Source organism: Saccopteryx leptura, chromosome 13, assembly GCF_036850995.1.
Source record: "Saccopteryx leptura isolate mSacLep1 chromosome 13, mSacLep1_pri_phased_curated, whole genome shotgun sequence".
Classification (NCBI taxonomy): Eukaryota; Metazoa; Chordata; class Mammalia; order Chiroptera; family Emballonuridae; genus Saccopteryx; species Saccopteryx leptura.
The window spans coordinates 38,102,971-38,127,734 of record NC_089515.1 but is presented as its reverse complement, the minus strand read 5'-3'; the positions used below and the strand labels follow the sequence as shown (position 1 = coordinate 38,127,734).

Here is a 24,764-nt window from a genome sequence, read left to right as displayed (position 1 = left end):
CTCTGCCCACCTGGGGTCATGCAACCGAGCTATTTTTAGTGTTTGACGAGAGGTTCCACAAGAGCCTTCCTCAGCACCTGGGGCCAATCCGCTCAAACCAATTGAGCCATGGCGGTAGGAGAGGAAGAGAGAGAGGGAGAGAGAGGGAAGGGCGAGGGGGAAGGGTAGAGAAGCAGATGATGGCTTCTCCTATGTGCCCTGACCAGGAATCAAACCCAGGACATCCACATGCTGCACCAACACTCTACTACTGAGCCAATTGGCCAGGGCAATATTTTCTTTTAATTCTTTGAACATATTTTCTTTTGGATTTTTAAACATATTTATAATAATTTCCTTGAAGTCTTTGCTAGATCTAACATCTGGACCATTTTAAAGTCAGTTTATATTAACTCTTTGTTGTTTTTACTATGGGTCACATTTTTACTATTTTCTTGCATGTATAGCAGCAGTTCTCAACCTGTGGGTCGCGACCCCAGCGGGGGTCGAATGACCAAAACACAGGGGTCGCCTAAAGCCATCGGAAATACTGATGTATAGGAATTTTAGATTATTTAATGGATCATTGCAATCTCTAGGTTTTTGTATTTTAAAATTCTATTTTACTACTATGGATAGGTAACATTCTCAAATGTGCTAACATCAAAAGATAAAAGATATTGGTCATGGCCGGTTAGCTCAGTGGTAGAGTGTTGGCTTGGTGTGTGGAAGTCCCAGGTTCAGTTCGCATTCAGGGCACGTAGGAGAAGCGACTATCTGCTTCTCCACCCTTCCCCCTCTCCTTCCTCTTTATCTCTCTCTTCCTCTCCCAGAGCCAAGGCTCCATTGGAGCAAAGTTGGCCCGGGCACTGAGGATGGCTCCATGGCCTCCACCTCAGGCTCTAGAATGGCTCTGGCTGCAACAGAGCAATGCCCCAGATGGGCAGAGCATCGCCCCCTGCTGGGCATGCTGGGTGGATCACAGTCAGGCACATGCAGGAGTCTGACTGCCTCCTAGCTTCTAACTTCGAAAAAATACCAAAAAAAAAAAAAAAAAAAAAGATAAAAGATATTAAGGATATGCAGGGAAATCTGTGTGTCCTTCTCCGTCTATCTGCTTCTCACTCTCCAACACGTATTGGTTACAAGTTTTTTTACTTATCAGAAAAGTGTAAATACATGTACAAATACATATAAACACTATTTTCTACACAAACAGTAGTATATTATGTCTACTATTTTGCACCTTGCATTTTGCTTTAAGTATGAAAGGGAATTTATCAGCTCATGTAACTGAAAAGTCCATAGCATGGCTGATAACACCACAGGACCCTGGGCCTTGGGCAGTCACAGCAGAACCCAGTTAAAAAAGAAAGGAAAAAAATAGCCCTGTCTGGTTAGCTCAGTTGGCTGAAGCATCATCTGGAAACATCAAGGTTGTGGTTCCATCCCTGGTCAGAGCACGTACCGGAAGCAACCAATGAATGCACAACGAAGTGGAACAACAAAATAAATGCTGCCTGACCAGGTGGTGGCACAGCCGATAGAGCATCATCCTGGGATGCTGAAGACCCAGGTTCGAAACTCTGAGGTCGCCGGCTTGAGTGCAGGCTCACCTGCTTGAGTGTGGGATCATAAAACATAACCCCAAGGTCACTGGGTTGAGCCCAAGGTCGCTGGTTTGAGCAGCCCCCCTGCGTCACTGGCTCAGCTACAGCCCCCCTCCTCTGATCAAGGCACATATAAGAAAGCAATCAACAACTAAACTGCTGCAACTACAAGTTGATACTTCTCATCTCTTTCCCTTCCTGTCTGTCTGTGCCTCCATGTCTCTCTTTAAAAAAAATTTTAGGCCTGACCTGTGGTGGCGCAGTGGATAAAACGTCAACCTGGAAATGCTGAGGTCGCCGGTTCGAAACCCTGGGCTTGCCTGGTCAAGGCACATATGGGAGTTGATGCTTCCAGCTCCTTCCCCCCTTCTCTCTCTCTCTCTCTCTCTCCCTCTCTCTGTCCTCTCTAAAACTGAATAAATAAATAAATAAAAATTATTAAAAAAAAAAGCTTTAACTGTGTTAATCATTAAAAAAAAAAAATTTTTTAAAAAATTTTCTTAATAAATAAATAAAATAAAATAAACATAAATGCTGTCTCTGTCTCTCTCAAATCAATCAATAAACTAAATTAAATAAATAAATAAATAAGAGCTGTTTCTTTCCCTCTCCTATCTTCACTCTCCTCCGTGGTGGCTTCATTCTCAGGCTGGCTCCCACTGCTCTTCCAGGTGGTGCTCTCCTCCCAGTCCCAGCTCCTGGACAGTATTTTAACAGTTTGGCAACACCACCAGAAAGGGTATGTTCCCAATAAATACTAGCAGAAGCTTTGGGGAAAACTCTCATTGGACTAGCTGGAGTCAAAGGCCCATCCCTGAACCAATCATCAAGGCCAAGTTGGTTAGGATATGTTGATCAGCTAGGTCCAAGTCACATGACCACCTCTAAAGCCCTAGGCTTGAGATTCCGTCTCACATTGGCATGAGGCACAAGGGCTAGTAGTTGGGGAGGCATCCAAAGGAGTAGAAAGATGCTGTGAGCAGAGAATCCTCCACAAGTGAAAACAGATGTCTACTGCAAAAAGTGCTGTTTTGTTTTGGCTCTTTTATGCCTGGAATCTGCATGTGTGGCTGAGGCCACTTATGGCTTCTAGCACTGGGTTCTTGGAAAATGCCCCAGTGTGGAGAGGGGTTGCCCTAAGTTTTTCCTTTGAGTCTGTATTTGTTGACTTGGCATCTGTTAACCACAGGGCCAAACTGATAACCAAAGTTGTTTATTCTTTCCTGTGATCCTGGAAAGGAGTTATTACAAACCAGGCCCAAGTTCATAGCCACAGTTACCACCTTTATCACCTCCACACACCACACCAATATTTTCCCTGTCCTAAATCAACTCAGTTCCAGGTACCAGACTTCTAGGGAGAACCCTATGCCTCAAATCTTGCTGGGATTGTTCAAACTAGGAGTCTATTGGGTAAACACTTTTAAGTGGGTTTTTTTTTTTCATGTTTAAAATGAAATGATTTTTATTTTTCAGAAACAACCAAGATGACCTCGAGAGGTTTCCAGAGGACAGGAACAGTCCCCCAGAGTTTACCTACGTGAGGAGGGTGAGGTCACATCTAGCATCTTAACACAGCTACAGCCCTGTGAGAGCTGACTGTGAGAACAGCGGGCACCAGAGTGAAGCCTAGGACATGGCCAGGCGTCGCAGCAATGGAGACAGGACCAATTGCGCTGACAGGTTGCCCACAGCAGCCCATCAAGTCCCCACAGCTCTGAGCCAAGTTATTTAAAAAGGGTTTAGGCCACTGCACTGTTCTGGGGAGGGAGCAACAGCGTGTTTCCTGTGGCTCACTGGGCTGTCTAATCTTGCAGCAATTTCATTTCTGCGAGATATTTCCTGCTACCTCACTTGCTCTCCAAATCCATCTCAAGTTCACATCGGTTTCTCCATTCGCTGAGGATGGCTGGGTGCTCACTTATGGTTCTAGTTTATGCTGATCTGTGAAATAATAATTCAAAGACTAAGAAAATGATATTGTAGACCCTTAGGAGGGGCTGAAGACTTTGTCTCAAGTCCCCTCCTCATCATATTAAAACTATCTATCTACAATAAAAAAAGCCAGCTGAGGCAGCACAGGTCTTATGATCGTCATGTGACAGATGATGAACCTGCAGCTTAGATTCAACAGGGGCTGGGCGTGAGAAAAAAAGGGCAATCAATGGTCAGGGACAGATATGAGACAGAAAGAAAGAAAAAAAGAAAAAAAAAATTACCCAGCTACAGATACAGCTGCTCAGCTGATCTAAATTAGTTTTTTAAAGATGAAAAGAGAGAGGGTGGGTAAGGGGGACAGATTAGGTTGAGGACAGGGTGTGGCTGCCTAGAAGCACTGGGCCTTCCCCCTCCCTCTTTCCTTTTATCAGCTTGAGACAGAAACTAAAAACCAGTTTCCATGGCTAAAAGCCTAAAACAGGAGGAAAAAAAGTGGGCAAGGAAAAAATAAAAAACAAAACCCGCCTGACCTGTGGTGGTGCAATGGGATAAAGCGTCGACCTGGAATGCTGAGGTTGCCAGTTCAAAGCCCTGGGCTTGCCCGGTCAAGGCACATATCAGAGTTGATGCTTCCTGCTCCTCCACCCTTCTCTCTTTTTCTCTCCCCCCCTGCCTATCTCTATCTCCTCTCTAAAAAATGAAATAAAGTCTTAAACAAAAAAAATAAAATAAAATAAAAACAAAACCCTAATACAGGGGGAGAAAAAGAAAAGGTAACTAAATAAATTATGTATAAATATTTTAACATATATAGATAACACATACATTATATATGTATATATGATATCTAAACTAAATTAAAAGTCCTTAATTTGGCCCAATAGGAAATCCAAAACTTATACACAGAAATATACAGGCCCTGGCCGGTTGGCTCAGCGGTAGAGCGTCGTCGGCCTGGCGTGCGGGGGACCCGGGTTCGATTCCCGGCCAGGGCACATAAGGAGAAGCGCCCATTTGCTTCTCCATCCCCACCCCCCTCCTTCCTCTCTGTCTCTCTCTTCCCCTCCTGCAGCCAAGGCTCCATTGGAGCAAAGATGGCCCGGGTGCTGGGGATGGCTCCTTGGCCTCTGCCCCAGGCGCTAGAGTGGCTCTGGTCGCGGCAGAGCAACGCCCCGGAGGGGCAGAGCATCGCCCCCTGGTGGGCAGAGCATCGCCCCTGGTGGGCAGAGCATCGCCCCTGGTGGGCGTCCCGGGTGGATCCCGGTCGGGTGCATGCGGGAGTCTGTCTGACTGTCTCTCCCCGTTTCCAGCTTCAGAAAAATACAGAAATATACATACTAAAAGAAGGCACATAACAAAAAGATGAAAAGGGTGCTGATTGGCTTTTGTGCATCTGCAATTTACCATATTTCTCCACGTATAAGACGAACCATTTTTTCAAAAAATTTGGGGTCTAAAAACTGGGTGGATCTTATACAGTGGTTGTAGATATTTTACTTGCATTTCCTGCTTTTTTTGCGCTTGTTGTCTTTGCGTTCATTGTTTCGTACTTGTTACCACTATATTATGGTAGGTTATGTTTCGCCACGTTCTGCCTAGAAATGGCTCAGAAAAGATTTTTGTACAGTGCTGAATTCAAGTTAAAAGTGATACAGTTTGCAAAAGTGAATGGAAATCGTGCTGCTGAACGTAAGTTTGGTCCTCCTCCAACTGAGAAATTAATCCGAGACTGACTACGGGATGAAGGCCATGAGAGGCAAGTCAGCAAAACGGCCTGATGTAGAGAGGGAATTGAAGATATGGATAGAAGAGCAAAGGGCAATTGGAATTCCTGTGTCCACAAAGATGGTTCAGCATGAGGCAAGAAGAATTGCTGATGAAAAAGAAGTTACTCATTTCAAAGCAGGACATAATTGGTGCTTCAGGTTCATGAAACGGAATGGACTACGCATGCGTACATGCACCAGACTTGCCCAAAAGATGCCTGAAAGGTATGAGCAGAAGATCCTTGAATTTCATCGTTTGTCATTCAGTGTCGGAAGACACATCAGTTTGAGTTGGGACAGATTGCAAATATGGACAAAGTCCTCCTTCAATTTGATGTCCCAAGTAACAAAACTGTTGATAAGAAGGGGGTAAAAACTGTAACTGTGAAGACAAGGGGACGCGTGAAAAGAGCCATTGTACAGTTGCTCTAGCTTGTTGTGCCAACTAAACCAAGCTGCCTCCTATGCTGATTTTCAAATGCAAAACAATGCCAAAAGAAGACATTCCTCAAGGAGTGATTGTCCACGGTCATGACAAGGATTGGATGGATCAGGATGGGATGAAGATCTGGTTTGAGAAAGTATGGAGAAGGAGACCAGGTAGGCTAGGTGGGCTCTTACATAAACCTGCCCTAATGGTGCTTGATCAGTTCAGCACATAATAAAAAACACAAAGAAGTCACACATAACAGTCTTTGCAGTAGCAGAGCAAAAAACAAAACTTGCTGTCATACCTGGAGGCTTGACATCCCAGCTCCAACCACTTGATGTCAGCATTAAGAAACCCTTCAAAGCTTCCATGAGAGACGAATGGAACCAATGGATGAAGTCTTCTAGGGACAATCTAATACCAGTAGGAAAAGTGAAGAAACCAACTATAGGAGAAATTTGTACCTGGCTGAAAAGATCCTGGGATAATATCAAGATTGAGATTGTTGTCAAGTCATTTAAGAAATGTGGCATTTCAAATGCCATAGATGGAACCAAGGACGAGGCAATATATGAAGACAGTGATTTGTCATCAGACACGGATGAGGACAAGCTAATGGATGGGAGTTTTGACAGTGATGAGGAGTTGTATAAATTTTATGATGAATAAAACTTGAGTTCAATAACTTAATGCAATACATTTTTTCCCAAAATTTAGGCCTCAAAATTAAGGTGCTTCTTATACATGAGAGCATCTTATACATGGGGAAATATAGTAGGTTCTAAATTAACTTTAACATTTGCTAAAATGCACCAATTGCCTGACCAGATGGTGGTGCAATGGATAGAGCATCAGCCTGGGACTCAGAGGACCCAGGCTCGAAACCCTGAGGTCACCTGCTTGAACATGGGATCATAGACATGATGATCCCATTGTCACTAGTTTGAGTCACAGGCTCAGCTGGATCCCCCTACCCTCCATCAAGGCACATATGAGAAAGTAATCAATAGGCCTTGGTTGGTTGGCTTAGTGGTAGAGCATTGGTCCAGCATGTGGAAGTCCTGGGTTTGATTCCTGGCCAGGGCACATAGGAGAAGCGCTCATCTGCTTCTCCACCCTTCCCCCTCTCTTTTCTTTCTATCTCTCTGTTCCCCTCTGGATCCCAGTTGGACGCATGCGGGAGTCTGTCTGGGGGGGGGCTCCCCCCTTCTCACTTCGGAAAAATACTAAAAAAAAAAAATCAACAAACAACTAAGGTGCCGCAACAAAGAACTGATGTTTCTCATCTCTTGCCCTTCCTGCCTGTCTGTCCCTCTCTTTTGCAAAATAATAAAATAAGATAAAATAAATAAAATAATAAAATAAATAAATAAATAAAATAAAATGCACCAATTGACAGAACTTTATGGAATTAATTATTACTAGGGTTCAGCAATTATAGTTATACCTGGGGATCCCACTAAATGAAAACATTGTGTCCCTATACTCTTAAGAAAGTAACTACAAAATAGAGAAAAATATAGGAATGCCTCACTGTAACTATAGCGTTGCCTAAATTTCCCATACTTATAATACCCATAGCATAAAACTATCCAATATTGGACAAACACACTCTTAACACAATGAATAATAAATAAAACTAAATCTTTGGCACTTATTGGCTTGATATAATGGGACTCCATGGACCCCATTCCCCAGTTAAAAGTTAATATGGTCCAAGGCAAAAAGTTAAAATAGGGTTTTCAAGTATTAAAATTTATTGTCTAAAACCTAATAGAAGGGTGGTTATATCCACTTGACAGTCCCATTTTGCCTGTTCTTAAACCTGGAAAAATCAGAGTGCTATATTAATTAGCTTGGACTGTCAAAACAAAATACCACAGACTGGGTGACTTAAACAACAGATGATTATTTATTTCTCTTAGCTCGTGAGGCTGGAAGTCCAAGATCAAGGTGTTGGCTGATTGACTTTCTAGTCACCCTTCTTCGATGAGTCCTAATATGGCCTTCCCTCTGGCAGCATAGAGAAAGAGGTCTCTCTCCCTCTCTTCCTCTCTTTATAATGCCACTAGTCCTATATAATGAGGGGCCTACCCTTACAACCTCATTTAACCTTAGCTATCTTCATAAAGGTCTTATCTCCAATACAGTCACATTGGGAGTTGGGACTTTAACATATACATTTTGGGAGGACACAAACATTCAGCCCATAACAGGAACCCCACGGTGCATTACTACATTAATCCTTTGGTCCCACCCATTAGGGCCCCCATACCAAACATCCAATATTAAAATTACTGACTCATCTCTCAGTGTGAAGATTCTGTCTAAAAGCCTGACCTAACTAACGCTGTAGATCTGCCTATGTGTCCCTCCTGGGTGCTCCCATAATACCTACCCTTTTATGGCTTATGTTGTCATTATTAGTGTACAAGTGTCTGTCTCTTTCACAGATGTCTAACACACTGTGTGCTTCGTTAGGACGTCCTCCAGACTAGCAAAACGTCTGCCACTAAGGAAGGGTCCAAAGTTGAGGCGTAGTAAACAAAAAGACAAAAGGCGGGTTGACAAAAGGAGGGTTTTGGCAGTATATGGAGCAGGCAATTTCAGCCAAGTGTCATCCCTGAGTTTTGAGAGGGTCCTACTTAATGCTCTAGGTGGTACCCTTTGAAGTCTAAGTGTTAGCGGCTTTATTCGTTTGAGAAATTCATAGCTTGAACGTTGCCTCTATCCTGCGTCCAAATGGACCATTTTGCTATTAAAAATCTGCTCAATTTACGCAGCTTTTGCTTTTCTCTATAGAGTAATTTAAACAACGTGTTTTGTTTGGCAGCATTAGTTTTTTGTAAAATGTAAAATTTGGCAGACTTCACACATAATAGAGAAAGATGGTCAATTGTTCTTAAAAGAGAAATAAATTAAGGAATTTTAAAAAGCAAAGATCTGGCATCACAGGGCCACAATATACAGCTCGGCTTCTCCTTCAGGTACTGCACACGTCCCTGGAGGCATGTGAGTTTGCGACCCCTTTCCCCATTAATGACAATTTACAGAGTGCAGGAGTGCGGGGGGCAGAGGCCCGCGGGCGCAGACTAACTACGAGAACTGGCAAGTCTCGGCGCCCCCTCAAACTCCGGTGTTTTCAATTCCACCGCAGTCCGCGATCCCACTGCCTGTACGTAAAGCCTACAACAATGGGAAATAAAACAAAAAGAGGTCCAACTAGCCCCGGAAGCCCCGAAAGCCCTGGAAGCCCCGGGATTTAACCGTAGTCACCTGACCTGGCATTTTGAGTTATGATTGGGCTTTGGAAACACGTTGTTGCTCAGCGCCGAGTTGTGGCCCCGCCCCGGAAGCCCATGGGAGCGGGAACAGGTGACAAAGCGCCACAGTATTGGTCAGTGTTCTTAGGACGCAGCCAATCGGAATCTGCTAACTTCTGGCGCGAAGTGAGCTGGCGCGCGGCGCACAGGCGGAGACCGCTGCGCGGGGAGTTTGGACCCTGGTTCTGCCTGGAGCCTAAGGAAGAGGTGAGTGAGGCGCGCGGGCTTAAAGCCGGCCCGCCCCGGCCCAGCTCGGCATTCCGGCTCCACTGGAGAGGAAAGCCTGGCCGACTACCCCATTTCTCGGCCCCACTCGGCCCGCCTAGTCCTGTCGTTTCGCGGGCAGCCCGGGCGACCGCAGAGACGGTTCCCTGAAGGAAACAGGCCCCGGGCTGAGCCGAGCCGGGTTGTCGCCCATTGTATTCTCGTTCGAGTACACCGGTGCCTGTCGTGTACGGTGGTGTCTGCCTCGGGGTAGTCGCCGGCTGGGCCCAGCCTAGGCCGCTCCCGTGTCCCCATTTCCCTTCTGCGGCGAAACCAAAATGCTGCTGTGCTCTTTGGCCTCCCAGTCTTGAGCCAGGTGTTTGTTTTTGTTTGTTTGTTTGGTTTTATCTATTTATTTATTTATTTATTTTAACAGAGACAGAGTCAGAAAGAGGGATAGACAGGGACAGACAGACAGGAACGGAGAGAGATGAGAAGCATCAATCATTAGTTTTTCGTTGCGACACCTTAGTTGTTCATTGATTGCTTTCTCATATGTACCTTGACCGCGGGCCTTCAGCAGACCGAGTAACCCCTTGCTCGAGCCAGCGACCTTGGGTCCAAGCTGGTGAGCTTTGCTCAAACCAGGTCAGCCCGCATTCAAGCTGGCGACCTCCGGGTCTCGAACCTGGGTCCTCCGCATCCCAGTCTGATGCGCTATCCACTGCGCCACCGCCTCTTCAGGCAAGCCAGGTGTTTTGAGTGTCACTGTGTGCCACGTGCTTGGCACTCTTATTTTAATAACGATAGCTTATCCAGACCCCAACAGAGGGTGTGGTCCAGTCGCCCGGGTTCGAATCCCCCTCTGTGACTCTACCGTCGCTTAACTAAGTGCCTCGGTTTCCTTCCATCGTGTGGGGGAAATATTTTGTTAGCTGGGCCACACTGCCCGCTGGGAGGAGAATTTCTGGAGAGGTGGCTGATGCCTTCATTGCACTGATGAGGAAACCCAGAGTTAAACTGAGCAAAGACGGGCCCTGGCTGGGTGCTTAGTTGGTTAGAGCGTTGTGACAGTAGCCAAGGTTGTGGGGTTGTAGGTTGGATTTCTTTTTTTTTTTTTTGGTGGGCCATTATCTTTAATCCTAGCTTGCACCTGGCAGGCAAGTAAAAACACACACTGGGCTCCAAAACCCACTCATTCAGTGCTCACATAGCTACAGACTTAACCGAGTTTCCTAGAATCAAAGGTTTCTAGCTCACCAGACTTATTCCTCTCTGTTCCCCATCTCATTCTCTCTGCACAAACTGGCTTCTCCCTCAGCATTCCACCATCTTGGCTGCTTCTCCTGGCCTCCTCCACGTGGCCTTTGTCCTGTAGGTTGGATTTCTAGTCAGGGCACATCAAGAATAAACCAATGGCCTGACCAGTGGTGGCACAGTGGCTAGAGCATTTACCTGGAACGCTGAAGACCCAGGTTCGAAACCCTGAGGTCACCAGCTTGAGCGCAGGCCCATCTGGCTTAGGCTCAGTGTCACTGGCTTGAGCGTGGCTCCTGTACATGATCCTGTGATTGCTGGCTTGAACTCCTTGCTCCTTTGGTGAAGGCTACAATGAGAAGCAATCAATGGACAACTAAAGTGCTGCAACTATGAGTTGATTCTTATTTTTCTATCTCAAAAACCAAAAAACCCCAATGAATGTATAAATAAGTGGAATAGCAAATGCCTCTTCTTCCCCCATTCCTCCCTCTTTCTATCCCTGCCTCCCTCTCTTTCTAAAGTCAGTAAATATAATTTAAAAAAAAAATTTTCTGTTAGAGGAGGGGAGGCAGAGACAGACTTCTGCATGCCCCCAGACCAGAATACACCTGGCAAACCCACTAGGGGGCGATGCTCTGCCCTTCTGGGGCATTTGTCCGTTGCTCAGCAACTGAGCTCTTAGCACCTGAGATGGAGGCTATGGAGCCATCCTCAGTGCCGTGGTTCAGCTTGCTCCAATTGAGCCTTAGCTGCAGGAGAGGGAGAGAGAGAGAGAAGCAGATGGGCCCTTCTGTGTGCCCTGACTGGGGATCGAACCTGGGACTTCCACACACTGGGTGGATGCTCTACCACTGAATCAACTGGGCAAAGAACATAGTGTTAGATGTGTTATTAAATAACAATGTGCAGGGAAATTACCCACATCCACTTTGGAATAATGATTTATGAGAAGGACAGGAAGGGAACAGGATAAGGGGAGTGAGTGGGATTTTAAATATATTTGTGCTGACCTGTGGTGGCGCAGCGGATAATATGTCAACCTGGAATGTTGAAGTTTCCAGTTTGAAACCCCAACCCTGGACTTGCCTGATCAAGGTACATATGAGAAGCAGCTACTACCAGTTGATGCTTCCTTCTCCTTCCCCACCTTTCCTCTCTCTAAAATCAATAAATAAAATCTTTAAAATATATAAAAATATATTTGAAATGTTTTATACTTTAAAAGAGAGAAATAGGGTAGAAGTTAAATTCTTAAATTTGGTTGGTGGGTACATGGTTATTCTATTTTCTGTACTTTTTTTTTTAAATTTTTTATTCATTTTAGAGAGGAGAGGAGAGGGAAAGACAGAGAGAGAGAAGGGTGGGGAGAAGCTGGAAGCATCAACTCCCATATGTGCCTTGACCAGGCAAGCCCAGGGTTTTGAACCGGCGACCTCAGCATTTCCAGGTCAATGCTTTATCCACTGCGCCACCACAGGTCAGGCCTCTGTACTTTCTTTTTCTTTTTTTTTTTTTTCTTTTTTCTGAAGCTGGAAACAGGGCGAGACAGTCAGACAGACTCCCACATGCGCCCGACCGGGATCCACCCGGCACGCCCACCAGGGGCTGTGCTCTGCCCCCCAGGGGGCGATGCTCTGCCCATCCTGGGCGTCGCCATATTGCTACCAGAGCCACTCTAGCGCCTGAGGCAGAGGCCACAGAGCCATGCCCAGCGCCCGGGCCATCTTTGCTCCAATGGAGCCTTGGCTGCGGGAGGGGAAGAGAGAGACAGAGAGGAAAGCGCGGCGGAGGGGTGGAGAAGCAAATGGGCGCTTCTCCTATGTGCCCTGGCCGGGAATCGAACCCGGGTCCTCCGCACGCTAGGCCGACGCTCTGAGCCAACCGGCCAGGGCTTTTTTTTTTTTTTTTAAATTCATTTTAGAGAGGAGAGGGAGAGACAGACAGAGAGAGAGAGAGATAGGAGAGACAGAGAGAGAGAAGGGGGGAGGAGCTGGAAGCATCAACTCCCATATGTGCCTTGACCAGGCAAGCCCAGGGTTTCGAACTGGCGACCTCAGCATTTCCAGGTCGACGCTTTATCCACTGCGCCACCACAGGTCAGGCTGTACTTTCTTTTAAAGATTTTAGTTCTTTAGATAGGGTAGGGAGGAGCAGGAAGCATCAACCCCCATATGTGCCTTGACCAGGCAAGTCCAAGGTTTCAAACCCACGACCTCAGCATTTCAGGTTGATGTTTTATCCATTGCACCACCATAAGTCAGGCTGTAGTTTTCTGTATATTTGAAATATTGAAAATTAAAAATATAAAACAAATATATATATATTAAATGTATTGTTAATATTATACACTTATTTTAGTACATATGTATTTTTTTTTTCTTGATTATAGAGAAAGAAAGAGAGAGAGACAGGAATGTTGGTTTATCCCTGTATGTTCCTTGACCATGGATTGAATAGGCAACCTCTGTGCTTTGGAGCAATGCTCTAACCAACTGAGTTATCCGGCCAAGCCCTTTTCTTTCTTTCTTTCTTTTTTTCTTTTTTTTTTTTTCCAAGTGAGAGGAAGGGAGATAGAGAGACAGACTCCCCATGTGTCCCAACCGGGATCCACCCGGCAACCACTGTCTGGGGCTGATGCTCTGCCCATTTGGGGCCATGCTTGCAACCAATCTATTTTAGACCTGAGGCAGAGGCTCCACGGAGCCACCATCAGTGCCTGGGGCCATTTGAGCCATGGCTGCTGGAGGGGGAGAAGCGGAGAAGCAGATGGGTGCTTCTCCTGTGTGCCCTGACCAGAATCAAACCTGAAAGATCCACATGCTGGGCCAGTGCTCTACCACGGAGCCAACCGGCCAGGGCTCTTTATTTTTTAAAATATATTTCTTTTAAGAGAAGAAAGGCTAGAACAAGAGATCCAAAGTATTTGCAATATACTCTTGGGAGCTAAATGCCGAAAGCCCCTGTGGGTCTCCATTGCCTGATACAAATCATTGCACAAGTCTGTTGTACAAATAGTGCATAGACTACCCATCTTTACAACCTCCACCCTGATTGGAAAGTTCTGCTTGTTTCAAGCTGTCTTTTATATTTCTAAGTGTAGTAAGTTTAATTGCTATATACTTTTATGCCTGATATTGTTTGCTTCTGTTAAACTAGTTCTCATTCTTATTTCCTCGTGTGCTTGGCTATTTTTGTCTGTTTGATACACACTGTCTTGAAAAATTGTTTGTAGGCATTATGTAAGGCCTAAGATAAAAATGTACTCCTCTAGAGATGTTTTTGCATTTGCTTCTGCCAGGTGCCTTGGAGCTAGGATCATTTTAACCTAAATTCATGACTTGAGGTTTGATTATGATGATGCAGGTATAAAAATTGGGTTGAAAAGATTCTTGGGCTTGTGGTTTCAGGGTCTGTCCCACTCAATCCCTCAGTAACAAGTAACTACTTACAGACAGACACCTGGAGATAGAAGTGGGGTTTAATTTTGGAATTTTGGTTTACCTTTCCCCAAATGAAGTAGCCTTTTGGTGTGCTAGTTTTATAGGGGAATGAATACTTCCAATGTTGGATGGTCCCCAACTTTGATTCAGAACCTTTTTTCCTCCAGGGCTATCAAAACTGATGTTCCATTTCTCAGGATTAGACAGCTGTCATCAGGAGAGAAGCAACTTTAATGCTCTCCTTACCTTTCTGGGCTCCCACTTTGATTTAGATTTTGGCCTGATAATTTTTTAAGTTTTTTGTCAGTGATTTAATGTACTTAATAATTACCTATTTTATGCAGCAATAATCTAGAGCAACTGTCAAAAAATCTTTTTTGTAAATGGCCAGATAGCAAATATTTTAGGCTTTGCGGACCAAACATTCTCATGTTTCATAACTATTCAACTATGGTGCTCAAGCCGCTGTGGGCAGTATGTGAACAAATGGGCATGGTTGTGTTTCAGTAAAACTTTTTAAACTTCCTTTTTTTTTTAAGTTAAGTGAGAGCAGGGGAGGCAGAGAGACAGACTCCCACATGTCCCAGACTGGGATTTTGGCAAGCCCCCTGTGGGGCAATGCTCTGTTGCTTAGCAACCTAGCTATTTTTAGCACCTGAGTTAGAGGCCATGGAGCCATCCTCACCACCAGGGGCTGGAGCCAATCAAGCCATAGCGCTAGAGTGGGGGAGAAGCAGATGCTTTCTTGTGCCCCTTCCCAGTTAATACACCCCAGATAAACCACTATCTGACTTTAGCACCACAGATTAGTTTTGCCCGTTCTTGAACTTCTTGATCTGCACATATGGAATCATACAGTAAGTATTTTCAATGTATTTTTTGAAAAAGCATCTGATAACACTCAAACAATTTCATATTTTTCAATGTGTGAGAGAGAGAGGGTGTGTGTGTGTTTGTGTGGGGGAACAGATGTGAAGAAGCAGATGTCACTTCTCCTGTGTGCCCTGTGCAGGAATCAAACATTCAAACCCAGGAGGACATCCAGATGCTGGACTGATACTCTGCCACTGAGCCAACTGGCCATGGCCTGGCAATTATAATATTTCTAATGCTAGTTCCCACTACAGTGTTATTTAGTATTCTTGTGCTTTTGTCAAATAAATTTTATAAGTTTTTTTTTTTTTTTTTGAGAGACAGACAGGAAGGGAGAGAGATGAAAAGCATCAACGTGTAGTTGTGGCATTTTAGTTGTGAATTGATTGCTTCCCATAGTGCCTTGACCAGTGACCTCTTACTCAAACCAGCGACTTTGGGCTCTTGTGTGACCAACGACCATGGGGTCATGTCTATGATCCCACACTCAAGCCAGCAACATGTGCTCAAGCTGGTGAGCTTGCGCTCAAGCTGAATTGGCCCATGCTCAAGCTGGGTCCTCGGTGTCCAGGCCAATGCTCTATTCATTGCGCCACCACCTGGTCAGGCCAATTGGAATTTTGTTAAGTTATTTATTTATTTATTTATTTATTTATTTATTTATTTATTTATATTTTTCTGAAGCTGGAAACGGGGAGAGACAGTCAGACAGACTCCCGCATGCGCCCGACCGGGATCCACCCGGCACGCCCACCAGGGCGATGCTCTGCCCCTCCGGGGCGTCGCTCTGCCGCGACCAGAGCCACTCTAGCGCCTGGGGCAGAGGCCAAGGAGCCATCCCCAGCGCCAGGGCCATCTTTGCTCCAATGGAGCCTTGGCTGCGGGAGGGGAAGAGAGAGACAGAGAGGAAGGAGTGGGGGAGGGGTGGAGAAGCAAATGGGCGCTTCTCCTATGTGCCCTGGCCGGTAATCGAACCCGGGTCCCCTGCACGCCAGGCTGACGCTCTACCGCTGAGCCAACCGGACAGGGGAATTTTGTTAAGTTATAAATTAATAAAGAACTGTTGTCTTTATGATATTTAAACTTTTTATTTAAGAATATGAAATATATCTCCATTCAAGTCTTTTTTCATTTCTCCTAGTAATATTTAGTCATTTTCATCATATGAAGATGTATGTCTTTGTTAGGTTAATTGATAGTTGTTTAATTTTTTTTTTTTTAATTTTTTTTTCCATTCATTTTAGAGAGGAGAGGGAGAGGCAGAGAGAGAGAGAAAGAGAGAGAGAGAGAGGAAGGGAGAGAGAGAGGAGAGACAGAGAGAGAGAAGGGGGGAGGAGCAGGAAGCATCAACTCCCATATGTGCCTTGACCAGGCAAGCCCAGGGTTTCGAACTGGCAACCTCAGCATTTCCAGGTTGACACTTTATCCACTGCGCCACCACAGGTCAGGCAGTTGTTTAATATTTTTTATTGCTAGTGTTAATTGAATGCCTTTTCCTCTTCTTTTTTTTTTTTTTTAAGTGAGAGTAGGGGAGGCAGAGACAGACTTCCTTATGTGCCCCCACTGGGATCTACCTGGCAAGCCCAGTAGGGAGTAATACTCTGCCCATCTGGGGCCCTTGCTCCTTTGTAACTAGAGCCATTTTAGCACCTGAGGCGGAGGCCATGGAACCATCCTCAGTTCCTGGGCCAACTCACTCCAATGGAGCCCTGGTTGCAGGAGGGGAGGAGAAGAGAGAGAGATAGAGAAGCGAGAGAGTGAGGGGTAGAGAAGTAGATAGTCACTTCTCCTGTGTGCTCTGGCTAGGAATCAAACCCAGGACTTCCACAGGCTGGGCTGATGCTCTACCACTGAGCAACCGGCCATGGCCAATTCAGTGCCTTTTAACAATTTTTTTTTTTTACAGAGACGGAGAGAGAGTCAGAGAGAGGGATAGAGATAGGGACAGACAGGAATGGAGAGAGATGAGAAGCATCAATCATCAGTTTTTCGTTGCGACACCTTAGTTGTTCATTGATTGCTTTCTCATATGTGCCTTGACCAGAGGCTACAGCAGACTGAGTGAACCCCTTGCTCAAGCCAGTGACCTTGGGTCCAAGCTGGTGAGCTTTGTTCAAACCAGATGAGCCCGCGCTCAAGCTGGTGACCTCGGGGTCTCGAACCTGGGTCTTCCACATCTCAGTCCGACGCTCTATCCACTGCGCCACCGCCTGGTCAGGCCAATTCAGTGCCTTTTAAAAAGTTTATTTTCTAGTTATAACTACCACATGAGAATGCATTGGACTTTTGTGAATTTATATATTTTAACCACTTTACTGAAGTTTTAATTATGTATTGGTATGACTGGATTGTTTTGGTATGTAATCAAATTGTCTACATGTTGTGATATGCATGTTTCATTTTTTCTAGTATTTTCCTTTTTGAATATTTTTATACCAGTAAGAATGTTCAATATGGGAGTGAAAATAAGAGAGCAGTCTTGTTTTTACCTGTATTTTCTAATGAATTCACCCCATTATATGATATAAGATATTATATTGGGTCTTGATTTTAAGTACTTCTAATTCTGTGTTATAATGTATCTGTTAGAAGTGGTTTGAGCCTGACCAGGCAGTAGTGCAGTAGATAGAATGTTGGCCTGAGGCACTGAGGACCCAGGTTCAAAACCCCAAGGTCACTGGCTTGAGTGCATGCTTGCTGGCTTGAGTATGGGATCATAGACATGACCCCATGGTTTTTGGCTTGAGCCCAAAGGTCGCTGGCTTGAGCAAGGGGTCACTGGCTTGGCTGGAGCCCCCCTCAAGGCACATATGAGAAAGCAATCAGTGTACAACTAAGGTGCCACAGCTATGAGTTGATGCTTCCCCTGTCTCTGTCCCTATCTGTCCCCCCCCCACACACACACCCTCTCTCTCTCACACATTGAAAAATATGAAATGGTTTGAGTGTTATCAGATGCTTTTTCAAAAAATACATACTGTATGATTCCATATGTGCAGATCAAGAAGTTCAAGAATGGGCAAAACTAATCTGTGGTGCTAAAGTCAGATAGTGGTTTATCTGGGGTGTATTAACTGGGAAGGGGCACAAGAAAGCATACTTGAGTTGCTAGAAACATTCTATATATACACCTTGATTTGAATGTGGGTTACATAGTTGTAGACATCAGTAAAACTATATTGAGCCCATATACTTAAGATTAGTGTACTTTATTGCTTGCGTTTTTTAACCCCACTAGAAATGTGTTTTGAAAATTTATTGAACAGATCATATTGATTTTTATTACTTAAACTGTCAAGATGATATATCATATTAGTGGCTTCACTTAATGTTAAACCAGCTTTACAATTCTGGCACAAGCCATGGTTGATCACTATGAGACATCCTTTCTATATTCTTTAACATTGTTTGTAGTCTTTCATTTAATAAATATTGATTAAGTGCTCAGAGATGCTATCAGTTATAAAATCAATAATGGCCTATATTTTGCAGTGTTTACAATCTAGCAGAAGAAATACCAACCAAGTAGTTATACAAAAGTGAATGTAGCCCTGGCCGGTTGGCTCAGCGGTAGAGCGTCGGCCTGGCGTGCAGAAGTCCCGGGTTCGATTCCCGGCCAGGGCACATAGGAGAAGCGCCCATTTGCTTCTCCACCCCCACCCCCTCCTTCCTCTCTGTCTCTCTCTTCCCCTCCCGCAGCCAAGGCTCCATTGGAGCAAAGATGACCCGGGCGCTGGGGATGGCTCCTTGGCCTCTGCCCCAGGCGCTAGAGTGGCTCTGGTCGCGGCAGAGCGATGCCCCAGAGGGGCAGAGCGTCGCCCCCTGGTGGGCAGAGCGTCGCCCCTGGTGGGCGTGCCGGGTGGATCCCGGTCGGGCGCATGCGGGAGTCTGTCTGACTGTCTCTCCCCGTTTCCAGCTTCAGAAAAAAAAAAAAAAAAGTGAATGTAGCCTGATTAGGCAGTGATGCAGTGGATAGAGCATTGGACTGGGATGCGAAGAACCCAGGTTTGAGAGCCGTAGGTTGCCAGCTTGAGCGCGGTTTCATCTGGTTTGAGCAGAGCTCACCAGTTTGGACCCAAAGTCACTGGCTTGAGCAAGTGGTTACTTGGTCTGCTAAGGCCCACGGTCAAGGCACATATGAGAAAGCAATCAATGAACAACTAAGGCGTCGCATGAAAAACTGATGATTGATGCTTCTCATCTCTCTCCATTCCTGTCTTTCTATCCCTATCTATCCCTCTCTCTGACTCTCTCTATCTCTGTAAAAAAACAAAAAGTGAATGTAGAATTGCAACTATGTTAACTATAATTGAGAGGTATTTATTATTATGAGTTTATTCTTGGGGTATTTTTCTTTATCAAACATTTATATATTGCTTACAATCTACCAGATACCATTCTAAGCGCTTCACAAATTTACATACCAACCATATGAGGCGGGTAGGCATTGTATAAATGAGGAATCTGAGGTATAAAAAGGTTAAATGATATGTCCAAAGGCACTTAGCTCGTAAGTGCCAGTGCCAGGATGCAAACTCATGTACTTTGCTCTTAACCACTTTTTTTGTTTGTTTGTTTATTTTTTTACAGAGACGGAGAGTGAGTCAGAGAGAGAGATAGACAGGGACAGACAGACAGGAACGGAGAGAGATGAGAAGCATCAATCATTAGTTTTTCGTTGCACATTGCAACACCTTAGTTGTTCATTGGTTGCTTTCTCATATGTGCCTTGACCGCAGGCCTTCAGCAGACCGAGTAACCCCTTGCTGGAGCCAGCGACCTTGGGTTCAAGCTGGTGGGCTTTTTGCTCAAGCCAGATGAGCCTGCGCTTAAGCTGGCGACCTTGGGGTCTCGAACTTGGGTCCTCTGCATCCCAGTCCGAGGCTCTATCCACTGTGCCACTGCCTGGTCAGGCTGCTCTTAAGCACTTTTTTTTTTTTTTTTTAAGAAATCTTTTTTATTTTATTTATTGATTTTAGAGAGAGGAGTGGGGAGAGGGAGGGCAGTGGGAAGGAGAGAGAAGCATCAACTCGTAGTAGTTGCTTCTCATATGTGCCTTGACTGAGCAAGCCCAGGGCTTCGAACCGGCAACCTCAGCACTCCAGGTCGATGCTTTTATCCACTGCGCCACCACAGGTCAGACTTAAGCACTTTTATGTGACTACTAAATACAGCGTTTTCCTTAAGGAAGTAATGGTTAAATTGACCTTTCCAGGATGAGTAGGAATAAATTGTGTCAAGAGGGTCTAAAAGAAGGCTTGTGTTGTAAGAAGGAGCATGTAGTCAACTTCATCATACACTGAGCACTCAGGAGAGGATTGATTGAAAGGTTATTGGATTAAGTAATATGGAGATCAATCATTAGTGACCCTCCTCCCATTAAGGGTTTTAGCATTGTGGTCAGGGTGGAATACAGAGGGAGTGGTGGGTCTATCACTTTCATAGATTGTTATCAGAGTCTCTGACACAAATAGCTAAGAAACAGTGCCAACCAACAAATAGTTCAATGCATAGTATTTTAATTCCCTGGCTGAATAGCTCGGTTGGTTAGACTGTTGTTCGGAAGCACAGAGGTTGCCGGTTTGATCCCTGGTCAGAGCACATACAAGAACAGATGTTCCTGTCTCTCTTCTGCATTATCCCTTTTCCCCTCTAAAATTAATAAAATAAACATTTAAAAAACTAGCATTTTATAATGTTAAGATTTATTTCTCCACTCAGTTTGTTTGTTTTGTGATAGAGACAGAAAGAGGGACAGATATGGATAGACAGGAAGAGAGAGAGATGTGAAGCATCAATTCTTCATTGCGGCATCTTAGTTGTTCATTGATTGCTTTCTCATATGTGGCTTGATGGGGGGGGGGGTTACAGCAGAGCCAGTGACCCCTTGCTCAAACCAGATGAGCAAACCTGGTGACCTCGGGGTTCGAACCTGGGTCCTTTGCATCCCAGTCTGACGCTCTATCCATTGCACCACTGCCTGGTCAGGCTCCACCCAGTTGTTTTATTGAGACCATATTTTACACTTCCTAAATTTTGCTTATACTTTTTTTATTAACTTGGTATATTAACTTGTGCCTCCAGTTTGAAACTGTAAAATATCTCTACTTTTTTATATTGAATCATGTGTTTTCACTTTTTTTTTTTTTTTTTTTACAGAGGCAGAGATAGGGACAGACAGACAGGAACGGAGAGAGATGAGAAGCATCAATCATCAGTTTCTCGTTGCGCGTTGCGACTTCTTAGTTGTTCATTGATTGCTTTCTCACATGTGCCTTGACTGTGGGCCTTCAGCAGACTGAGCAACCCCCTGCTGGAGCCAGCGACCTTGGGTCCAAGCTGGTGAGCTCTTTGCTCAAGCCAGATGAGCCCGCGCTCAAGCTGGCGACCTCGGGGTCTCGAACCTGGGTCCTTCCGCATCCCAGTCCGACGCTCTATCCACTGCGCCACCAACTGGTCAGGCTGTTTTTACTTTTTTAAGAAATTTATTTATTGACTATAGAGAGAAAGAGGAGGGAGAGAGAGAAAGATTGATTTATTCTACTTATTTATGCATACATTGGTTGATTCTTTTTTTTTTTTTTTTTTTTTTTTTGTATTTTTCTGAAGTTGGAAACGGGGAGGCAGTCAGACAGACTCCTGCATACGCCCGACCGGGATCCACCCGGCATGCCCACCAGGGGGCAATGCTCTGCCCATCTGGGGCATCGCTCTGCCGCAATCAGAGCCATTCTAGCACCTGAGGCAGGGGCCACAGAACCATCCTCAGCGCCCGGGCAAACTCTGCTCCAGTGGAGCCTTGGCTGCGGGAGGGGAAGAAAGGGACAGAGAGGAAGGAGAGGGGGAAGGGTGGAGAAGCAGATGGGCGCTTCTCCTGTGTGCCCTGGCCGAGAATCGAACCCGGGACTCCCGCACGCCAGACTGATGCTCTACCACTGAGCAAACCAGCCAGGGCCTACATTGGTTGATTCTTGTATGGATCCTGACATGAGATCAAGCCTGCTATCTTAGTGTAGCAGGATGATGCTCTAACTAACGGATTTACCCGGCCAAGGCATATTGTATTTTTCTTCTTTTCTTTTTTGACAGAATCAGAGAGAGGGACAGGACAGATAGGGACAGACAGACAGGAAGGGAGAGAGATGAGAAGTATCAATTCTTCATTGTGGCACCTTAGTTGTTCATTTATTGCTTTCTCATATGTGCCTTGACCAGGGGAGCTACAGCAGAGCCAGTGACCCCCTGCTGAAGCCAGCGACCATGGGGTCATATCTGTGATCCCACACTCAAGCAAGCAACCCCATGCTCAAGCCTGAGACTTTGGGGTTTCAAACCTGGGTCCCTCTCCCCACCCCAGTCCCAGTCTGATGCTCTATCCACTGCGCCACTGCCTGGTCAAGCTATTGTATTTTTCTTTATGATATGATAGTTTTTTTATTGCTCATCAACATTTTAAAATAAAGATTGTATTTCTATACTTCTTATTTTATCCCCGCCAAATACCTATTTGTCCGGAATTGTGGAAGGCTAATTTTAGAAAGAATCAAAAATTCTCTAAATCAACCTTATTTTAGAAATGAGGACACTAGAGAGAGTCAATAAATTTCTCAAAATCAAACAGTAAATTTGTGGCAGAATTGACGGAAGAACCTGGGTGCTTAGTCCATTTCTCCTTTTTTTTTGCTTTTTTCCAAAGCTGGAAACAGGGAGGCAGTCAGACAGACTCCCGCATGTGCCCGACCGGGATCCACCTGGCATGCCCACCAGGGGGCGATGCTCTGCCCATCTGGGGCGTCGCTCTGTTGCATCCAGAGCCATCCTAGCGCCTGAGGCAGAGACCACAGAGCCATCCTCAGCGCCCAGGCCAACTTGGCTCCAATGGAGCCTTGGCTGCGGGAGGGGTGGAGAAGCAGATGGGCGCTTCTCCTGTTTGCCCTGGCCGGGAATCAAACCCTAGACTCCTGCACGCCAGGCCGACGCTCTACCACTGAGCCAACCGGACAGAGCAGTCCATTTCTCATTTTTACTGGTCTTTTTTTTTTTGTCGTAAAGTGATGCTGACAATTAAAATTATACTTTATTCTGTTATTTTTCTTGCATTTTCTTGCTGTGCTGTTTAGGTCATGCAAATTAAATATAGTTTGGGCTTTTAATCATTCCACAGTAATTTTATTCCCATTGTTTTGAAAAGGAAAATTAATTAAAATGTGTACTAAACACAGTAGTATGAAATATCCTTGGAAAAATGGACCTGGACACCACATTATACCCATTAATTAATAAATTTCGCCTGATCGTGCAGTGGCGCAATAGATAGAGTGTTGGGCTGGGACGCAGAGGACCCAGCTTGGAAACCCCGAGGTTGCAAGCTTGAGCATGGGATCACAGACATGACCTCATGGTCGCTAGCTTGAGCAAGGGGTCACTTGCCCTACTGTACCTCCCCCCCGCCCCCCCCCCCACAAGGCACATATGAGAAAGCAATCAATGAACAACTAAGGTGCCACAGCTGTAAAGTACCATTCCACCAGGTTTACATAGAGACACCAAGTCCAAATGGATTTATTTATTTTTGTGGCAGAGAGAGTCAGAGAGAGGGACAGATATGGACAGACAGACAGGAAGGGAGAGAGATGAGAAACATCAATTATTCGTTGCGGTTCCTTAGTTGTTCATTGATTGATTTCTCATACGTGCCTTGACGGGGGTGGGAGGGCTACAGTGGACCCAGTGACCCCTTGTTCGAACCAGCGACCTTGGGCTCAAGCTGGTGACCTCTGGGTCTTGAACCTGGGTCCTCTGCGTCCCAGTCCGATGCTCTATCTACTGCGCCACCACCTGGTCAGGTCCAAATGAATTTTTGAAGGGTTTTATTAATAGATTTATTAATAAGCCAGCTGCATATGACAAACACAGGGTATAGCTGTCCCAAATTGTGCAGTGTTAAATATAGCTTTGAGGCTGGTCATATACACTTGATCACATACAGGTTGGCGGGAACAGGAGGGGGGCATGACACAGTCATTAGCAAACTTATAACATTTGTCTATAGGATTTATAAAAAACATCCCTACATATTAAAACTTATAAGGTAACATAGGAAGGATGTAATTTTACATATCAAAAGACATCCCTAAATCTTTTAGTGTCCATCTGCCATCCTTTTGTCTAGATCAGGGGTCCCCAAACTTTTTACACAGGGGGCCAGTTCACTGTCCCTCAGACTGTTGGAGGGCCGGACTATAAAAAAAACAAAACTATGAACAAATCCCTATGCACACTGCACATATCTTATTTTAAAGAAAAAAAACAAAACGGGAACAAATACAATATTTAAAATAAAAGAACAAGTAAATTTCAATCAACAAACTGACCAATATTTCAATGTGAACTATGCTCCTCTCACTGACCACCAATGAAAGAGGTGCCCCTTCCGGAAGTGCGGCAGGGGGGCTGGATAAATGGCCTCAGGGGACCACATGGGGCCCGCGGGCCGTAGTTTGGGGACCCCTGGTCTAGATGTACATACATCAATCATACGTTTTCAGGATGGGAGGATGGCTTACATGATGTCAGAGGATAAGCATTTGTAAATCGCCCATTAAGGAGAAAGAAAGGAGAGAGGAAAGGGTTTCTTAAATCATCATCCCCCCCCCCCCCGCACCTGACTAGCTGTTTACCTTCTCCCTCACAGGTGTGAGGGAGGGGGTCCAAGTCTCCTTCCTCTTTTCATTCAAAACCTAATACAAAAACCTTTCTATTTACAATATAATAGCCCTTCCTAAGCATGAATGAGATGGCCATCTTGAGCTGGTGTAAATTATACACAAGCATAAAAATTATATTTACAAAATCTCTCTGAATGCTTGGCCTAAATTATATAAAACGCCTTTTAAGCTTCTTAGTAAAAGGTTTTTTTTGTTTTGTTTTTTTTTTTTAAC

General features: G+C 45.0%; 1 protein-coding gene across 2 annotated transcripts in view; it reads left to right on the top strand.

The window, feature by feature from the left end:
- Positions 1 to 9,166: 9,166 nt before the first annotated feature.
- Positions 9,167 to 24,764, top strand: part of BLM (BLM RecQ like helicase) — a 117,425-nt gene continuing 101,827 nt past the window's right edge. For both annotated transcript variants that reach the window (XM_066355441.1, XM_066355443.1), the window contains exon 1: positions 9,167 to 9,253. The gene's annotated coding sequence lies outside the window, so the exon portion shown is untranslated. The remainder of the gene's footprint in view (positions 9,254 to 24,764) is intronic.